Raw genomic sequence first — 8,452 nt, forward strand, 5'->3', positions numbered from 1 at the left:
GTCTTCAGGAGTTCGCAGTTTGCTGTCTTTATCCAAGATAATGAGCATATGACAGTGAGGTAGGCCCCTCTTTTGGAACTCGATGACATATATCATGGCCACGGGTGTTCCAAGAACATGTTTTGTCATGATGTCTTTGTGAAGCTCAGTTAAGTGACGCAAGAAGACTCGTCCAACCAGATCTGGCCTGTCATGTGCGTGTTGTCCAGGGTGCAAGTTTTCTGCTATTTCTTGGCTTTTTGGATTACAGGTGAATGTCAAGAAGAGATCAGGTTTTCCATGTTTTGTGACGATTGCCATGGCATCCTGGTAGTTTTGCTGCATCGCTCGTGGACTTCCCTGAAAAGACGATGGTAGAATGACAATCTTGCCTGCAGGCAGGTTTTGTTGATTAGCTTGGGAGTGGATATGGTCCATCAAACCCTGGTAGAGCTCAACACGTAGACCTGTCTGATTTCTACGGATGTAGTCTAATCGTGATGCTTCTGTCTTGACATACGCATCTACCAAGTATTGTTGGAAGAGCTTCTTGGCTGAATGGATAGGGCTGAAGTCATCTCTTATTGCAAGCCGAAAGCTGTAAAATTGCAGCAGTGTAACACTTTGCCTCTTTGGAGTGCGACGCTCCGCTCTGTGAGACATACCCTGGAACCATCCTAAATCACCACGCGGGAACAGAAGCGGATAAACCATTGGGTCGCAATTTGCCGACATGTACGATATCCTGTGGTGCGGTCTGTCATGCGGATAGACAATAATGTCTCTCTCAAATGGTGGTGCTCCTTCTTCGCCCACAAAAATGGCAGCTACCTCATCATGTCTTGGTTGGTTGTAGCGCCGCTGGTCATTGCCACGTCTAAAAAACATGGTGACATTTGTGGGGTCAGTTCCTTCAGCGTTGGCGCGATGACATTCTGCTTGCTCAACTTCATGCATCTGTTTGTATGCTGCAGCAAATGGGTTGAATTCTTCCATGACATTCTGGATGGTTGTCATGATGTCATTTCTGCAATTCTGGTTGCTCTCATGTTGCAATCTGGTCTCCACAGCCTGGTTTCCTTCTAGAATGTACAGTTGCCCAAACTGTCTCTGTGTACCTTCAGGAGGATGAAGGGTACCTGTCCTGTGGTAGATTTGTCCATGAATGCGAAAACAGTATGGGCCACGTCCACGGGGTTGAACTATTTGTGCACCCATGGATGCAAATGCGAAGGCGCTATTGTATTGGCGGATATTTTCTGAGAAGTTACAGGATTCTTCAGTGCGTTCTGCCATGAGCCTCTGCAGAGCCATAGGATAAGGTGCAAGAGGAGGGAGGTCCACTTTACCATTGTGGCAACAGTTTTTGGTCTCATTGTGGAAGCGCAAGGCTCGGCAATATTGACAGATTACGGTCATTGGGCCTATATATAAAGGTGTGATGATTGGATGGAACTGACGGGCAACAAAAGGAGTTTCATCATGTCTTCGTTGGCTATGCTGTGCTGCATCTGCCTCCTGCCGCTGTCGAGTCTGAATTGGTGTTTCATGCTGTATGCGTAGCTGCTGGCGTGCTGCATCTGCCTCCTGCCGCTGTTGAGTCTGAGTTGGTGTCTCATGTTGTCTGCGTAGCTCTTGGCGTGCTGCATCTGCTTCCTGCCGCTGTCGAGTCTGAATTGGCGTTTCATGCTGTATGCGTAGCTGCTGGCGTGCTGCATTTGTCTCCTGCCGCTGTTGAGTCTGAGTTGGTGTCTCATGTTGTCTGCGTAGCTCTTGGCGTGCTGCATCTGCTTCCTGCCGCTGTCGAGTCTGAATTGGCGTTTCATGCTGTATGCGTAGCTGCTGGCATGCTGCATTTGCCTCCTGCCGCTGTCGAGTCTGAGTTGGTGTCTCAAGTTGTCTGCGTATCTGCTGGCGTGCTGCATCTGCCGCCAGACGTTGCCGAGTCCGACTTTGTGGCTCATGTTGTCTCTGTTGCTGGTGGCGTGCAGTATCAGCTGACAGACGTCGTTGCATTTGTGCTGGTGTCTCTGCTTGCCTTGATCTGCGATGGCGCGCAGCATCTTTTTGACGCTTGGCAGGGTGGTAAGTTGCTGCTCCTCTTTTGCGTTTAGGCATCTAAGATGAGAGAAGACATAATACATACAGGATATCGACTCAGGATGGATTGTTCATATGGAAGGGTCTAACTAACATGTACTTTATTTCTATCTTGCCAACCAAATAACTACTTATTTAACTAATTAACTAAATAAATAATCAAATAAATAAATATATAAATGATAGAAAGTTATGGAAAGTACATGAATTTTTTTGGCTAAACATGCAGTTGACAACAGCATACACTATTTTGAAGTTAATAAGTAAATTAGGGAGTGTTCATAAATACTTTGGTAGGGGGGCTGGAAAATATGTAGGGGGGTCATAAAATTTTAGGAGTTCTGAATAGGAGGGGGGGGTCAAAAAGTTTTGGGTGTATGAACAGGGGGGTTAAAAAGTTTTTGGGCACGTAGGGGGGGTGTAAAAACTTTACCTACATTAGTCCTGAAGCAAAAAATATAAGATAGCCTGAAATTTTTTTGCGCGCTGCGCGCGCAAATCTTCCAGTAAAACCAGAACAAAAGTTCATTCCAGATAAGGATATTTGATCAGGTCCTTTATGTATTTTGAGACGGTCAGTCAATAGTCAAAGATATATATTAAATTAAGTACCGTATGAAGTCTTGAAAATTGCCTTGTTGTCTATAACTTAATTTTGAGGTTTGTGTCAGTTCCTTCTGGTCTGCTCTTTAAATCACCAAAAAGCTGCAATATCTTTGCTCTTCTTTAGTGTTGACAATTTTTACAATAACGTTTCATGCAGTACAGATTATTAATTTATTATCACTAAATTATATACAATTAAATCATGTTGCATTACAATTATAGGCAGAGGAGCTTGGAGAACTGGGGTACACGTTTCCACCCCTAATTTTTCCATGGGGCATCCCCAAAAATCCTAGTAGGAGAAAAAAAACCATTATTGCCCTACATTGTATGCAACCTTTTTTGCACATCGAAAAGCACGGTGTTTAGGGCCCAAATAGGGTAAATTTGCCAAATTTTGCGCTTCGCGAATCACGCAAACTGGCCCATCGCAATAGCAAAACACACCATTTCAGTAGTAGCGTAGCCGGGGGGGGGCAGAGGAAAGTTCCCCATGACAAAGATGAAAGAAAAAGTTCCCCTGACAAAAATGAAAGATAAAATCTGGAGGGCAAAGGAAAAGGAAATTCATCCTGATCATGGGCCAAAATAGTGTTTGTTTGTTTGTTTAATCGGTCGCTCCGTATAGAGACACGCTTGGGTCCTGGTGGGACCAGGTTCACAAAGGCATTTTTATCCCCATCATGGGCAAAAAAAGTGTAAAATACAAAATTTTGGAAGTCGCGCACACATCATCCCAATAAAGCCTCAAATTTTTGGAAGCTGAAATACATAAAATGCTCAGATACAGTCTCTCTAAAACACAAAACAGGTATATGTATGCAATGTGCCCCAGAAATTTTATTTCCCCCCCCCCCCCACGACCAAGAAAACTGGCTACGCCCCTGTATTTTGGGTTAAAATAGTCTAAGATTTTCGCATGCTTCGCCGCAACAAAAAGTTCCAGTAAAACATTTCCACAATTTCACATATATATCAATGACATTTGACGACACATACAATTTCATTGTACATGAATACAAATTTTAGTATCATTAATATGTTTCCTCTGTCCTTTGATGTAGAATGGTACTGTATGAGGGGGGGGGGGGTCAAAATAGTTTTGAACCCAATATGAGGGGGGGTCAAAAAAGTTTTAGGTCCATTAAGAGGGGGGTCAAAAAGTTTTGGGTTCGCGAAGAGGGGGGTTAAAAAAATTTCGACATGAAAAAAAATATTTTCCAGCCCCCCCCACCAAAGTATTTATGAACACTCCCTTAGAAACAAAAAATTTGCCAACCTTACATGGTCTAGATACATGTTGTGAGTGCAGCGAGCAGAAAAACTTACATATTTAAGCGTTTCTGTACTGTTTTCCTAAGCCTTTGTAGAGCGTTTTATTTAAAAAGTGCCCCATGAATGTGTGCCCAAAATCCCCCCTCTCTGCTTGTCAAAAATGGCTTGCCCCTCCACCTTCAGCTCGCAAAAAAATTCTTGCCCCCTCTAATTTTACCCTCCCACCAGGGCTCATAATTATTGCACAGCCCCTTATGCAATCATCCAAGCGTTCACATTTCTGTTGCTTCAGCCAGGGGTGGTGCAATAATTATGTGTAACCCCGGGGTGGTGATTGTAGGGGGGGGGGAAGATTTTTGAGAGGCCAAAAGGGGGGGGAAGCACTTTTTGGCAGGAGACTCATTTATTCATGAATTGTGACACAATCTGGTCCATGGGGGCCAAAGGAGGCATTTTGGAAAATTGAGTTACTGTAATTATTACATAATACATACAATAGGCTATCATTTACTAAAAACATCAAAGGTCTAGCATACTTGGTTCTTAAGTTATGAAGTTTTTTGATGCCTATTTGCTTATGTATTTTATTGTTTTTTACTCCATATTTTTGCCTTTATCTCAGTATCAAATTTGCCGCCTTTGGCCCTCATGGACCAGATCGTGTCACAATTGATTTGATGGGGTCAACAGATCAGTATTAATCATCTATTTGATTCTTGATGAGTATGTTCACAGTGGATGTATATTAATATTGAATGATTATACTGCAATAACAATTGATTTTCCAGTACTTAGAGACTAATTATGCGCTATAAAATACCGGATAATCTGGCTCACTATAAACACGGTCTGTGGTACATGTATGCATAAGATTTTCACATGGTGTTGGTACATGATATAGGGCCTACATGTTTTGCAATCATAGGCATCATATATGACATGTTTCACCCCCCCTAATTTTTTTCATGTGGGGCATCCCCTTAAAAATCCTAGTAGAAGAAAAAAATCTAGCAATAATTGCCCTGTGCAACTTTTTAGCACGTCAAAAAGCACCATGTTTTGGGGCCCAATGTAGGGCAAAATTGCAATATTTTACGTTTCACTATCATACAAACCCCTGGCCCATCAAATAGCAAAACACATCCTTTCGGCAGTAACGTAGCCGGGGGAAAAAGTGCCCCTCTAACAAATATGAAAGGAAAAATGTGGAGGGCAAAGGAAAAGAAAAGGGGCAAGGAGCCCCTTTTCCACCCAAATTTACCCAGATCATGGGCCAAATAGTGTAAAATACAAAATGTTGCACGCTGTGTGCGCACATTGTCAAAATAAAGGCATTTTCATCCCCATCATGGGCGAAAATAGTGTAAAATACAAACATTTTGCATGCTAAACGCACATCGTCCCAATAAAGCCTTTTTGGAAGTCAAATACATGTATCATAGTCTCTCTACATTGTAAGAACAATACCGGTACCGGTCTGTGCACCAAAATTTGATTTTGCCCCCCCCCCCCCCGGCATCCTAGGAATACACTGTACACAGTACTGTACCCTCAACCATATGTGATGCGATCAAGCAAAATCAGTCGGAACTCAGAAATATTAAATTTTCAGTTTCTTATATAGGATAGTAAACGGCATAAATGAATTAAATTTAAAAAATAAATGTTGTTTGATTTAATGTGCGCTTCAGCCAGGCATGACCTAATTATCAGCACCCTTCAACAATTATGCCGCTGCCATTAGGATATATCAGAATCATTTCCGCTTCACCAAGTCCGCAACTGATGCGCGCGCGCAGGTACTCTCAGCGACTTAGATTGTGATTACCCCAGCAGCTCCCCATTTTACACCTGGGTGGAGGGAAGCAATTGGGAATTAAGCTATCTTGCTCAAGGACACAACACACTGGCCGTGGTGGGGCTTGAACCCGCAACCTTTCGATTATGAAGCTGGCACCCTAACCATTGGGCCAACGGCATTTACAAATCTGGATTTTGCAGAAAACCCCATTGAACAAACAGTTCCAAAGATATGACTATGAGCAATCAAAAAGAGTTTCCAAAACAACAGGAAACAAAAGGAAATATTTCCTTTGTTTGGCTATATCTCAAAATCAATATTTCTGAGTTCTGACTGATTTTGCTTGATCGCATCACATATGCCTCCTTATAGGGTCTGCATGTATGCCTCAACTCATGTAGGCCAGCGATCACATGTCAAACATACAGGGTGTCCCTGAAAGAACTCTCGTCAGGAACCGATTTTTTTGGGTACTTTAACGCATAAACCAAATGTAACTAAATAACTGATGACGTTGAGGAACATATCAGCTATCACATACTTTTTTTAATTTTGGCAACTGACCGCTCCGTTTTTTAAATATAAGAATTTTACGAAACTCCCTCATTTTCAAGCCTTTCCACAGAGTCAATATCTATGAATGACAACTGACGCATCATGCGCTGATGATGCACAGTGATTAGGTCATCTTAATTTTTAATCAAAGTCCTTTCCAAGTTAAAAACCTAATACGGAATGCGGTTTTAATTAATATTTTTATTTTTTTTACTTTAATTTTGTGTATTTGTGGCAAGAATCATGTACATTGTAGACCACTTTTTCATCTCTCAAGGAGGTTTCACTGTGATCAAAATGAAGAATTTTTTTATTAAGATTTACGCTTTGGGCTATGTTGACGGTGAGAGTTTTGTGTGGTGGATCGGGAAAATAATAAAACAGCGGAAAAGAACTGAGGAATAACGCGAAAAACAGGCGATTTTGCTAAATGCGCGCGGGGGCTTTGAGACGAATTATTAAATCAAGATGGCCTTAGCACTCTGACTATACTTTATATAGATCCTCGATTGATATTTTAATCCGTGGAAAGGCTTGAAAATGGGGAGTTTTGTAAAATTCTCCCGGGAAAATTATTATATTTCAAGAACGGTATTGTCAATTGTCAAAATTCAAAAAGTATGTGATAGCTGATTTATTCCTCAACTACACCAAGTATTTAGTTATGTTTAGTTGTGGTGTTAAAATACCCAAACAATTAGGTTTCCGACGATACAGTTCTTTCAGGGACACCCGGCAAATGATACAATTATAATAGGCAAAGTTGCACAATAAATAGATTTGGTATGACTATATATTCCACTCATTAAATCTAAGTCATAATACAAATACCGTACTGCCTTTAAAGTTTATGAATCAAATTACTACAACGTAAATATAGACAAATTCAAAGTGATACTTACATTTGTGAAAGTCCTGGATCAAAAGTGAAGGAATCCCTCAAATTTGGGTAATCAGGATGCAGGATTGGTGAGCATCTTAGGAAACAGTGAATATATATGCTTTGTGAAGGGCTGTAGAACAGTACCTTCTGCAGTATGTTATTTAGGCCTACTGGTAAGTGATGTATAGTCTAAAATTTCTTTACATTTCTGGTTCAAGTATCATGGAGCCACATGACCATGCTGACCATGGCCCACTCTCTTCACTGATCTGTGTTGCACTGATGGTGTCTTTGTCTTACCCTATATTGTTTACTTTGGTTTTATGGGAGGATTAGTGGCCAAGTCTGGTGAGACAGCTTGCATCATATCCCACAGTGCCATTCAGGGTTGACCAATCTGTCCTTCATGTCCATCATGTCCATGGTGTTTATATTAAAAGACAGCATGCTGAGTATTAGAAAGTCCCAGTGTATGGTGGGATATCATCTGGACTATAAATGTTTGTATGTAGCCACAGTTTTGGTAGCCACATTTTTGTTTTCACAACATGTGCCAGTTCAGCCAGTTTAACAATAAATGAGTCACTCAAGGCAGGGAATCTCAAGATGTGTGTGTGTGTGATACAAACAGTACATGTAAACACACATTGTAATAGGCCTACTCTCAATGACCCCTAAATGAGCCAGCTTTGCTTTTGGTTCTAAATGTTGATCTCAGGTGACCCCAGATGACCCCAAAATGACCTTCAAAAAATTTGACTCTAAATGTTGACTGTACCCACCAAGTTCCATGCCCATACGATAGTTTGAAGTTATTTGACCTCAGGTGACCCCGGATGACCCCAAAAAAATTAACCCCTAAATGAGCCAGCTTTGACCTCAGGTGACCCCAGATGACCTTCAAAAAATTTGACTCTAAATGTTGACTGTACCCACCAAGTTTCATGCCCATACGATAGTTTGAAGTTATTTGACCTCAGGTGACCCCGGATGACCCCAAAAAAATTAGGCTCTAAATGTTGACTGTACGCACCAAGTTTCATGCCCATATGACAGTTTTAAGTTATATGACCTCAGATGACCCCTTGCTGACCCTGGATGACCCCAAAATGACCTTCACAATTTTCTTAAATGACCCCGGATGACCCCAAAAAAATTAGGCTCTAAATGTTGACTGTACGCACCAAGTTTCATGCCCATATGACAGTTTTAAGTTATATGACCTCAGATGACCCCTTGGTGACCCTGGATGA

This window comes from Amphiura filiformis, chromosome 13, assembly GCF_039555335.1.
Source record: "Amphiura filiformis chromosome 13, Afil_fr2py, whole genome shotgun sequence".
Classification (NCBI taxonomy): domain Eukaryota; kingdom Metazoa; phylum Echinodermata; class Ophiuroidea; order Amphilepidida; family Amphiuridae; genus Amphiura; species Amphiura filiformis.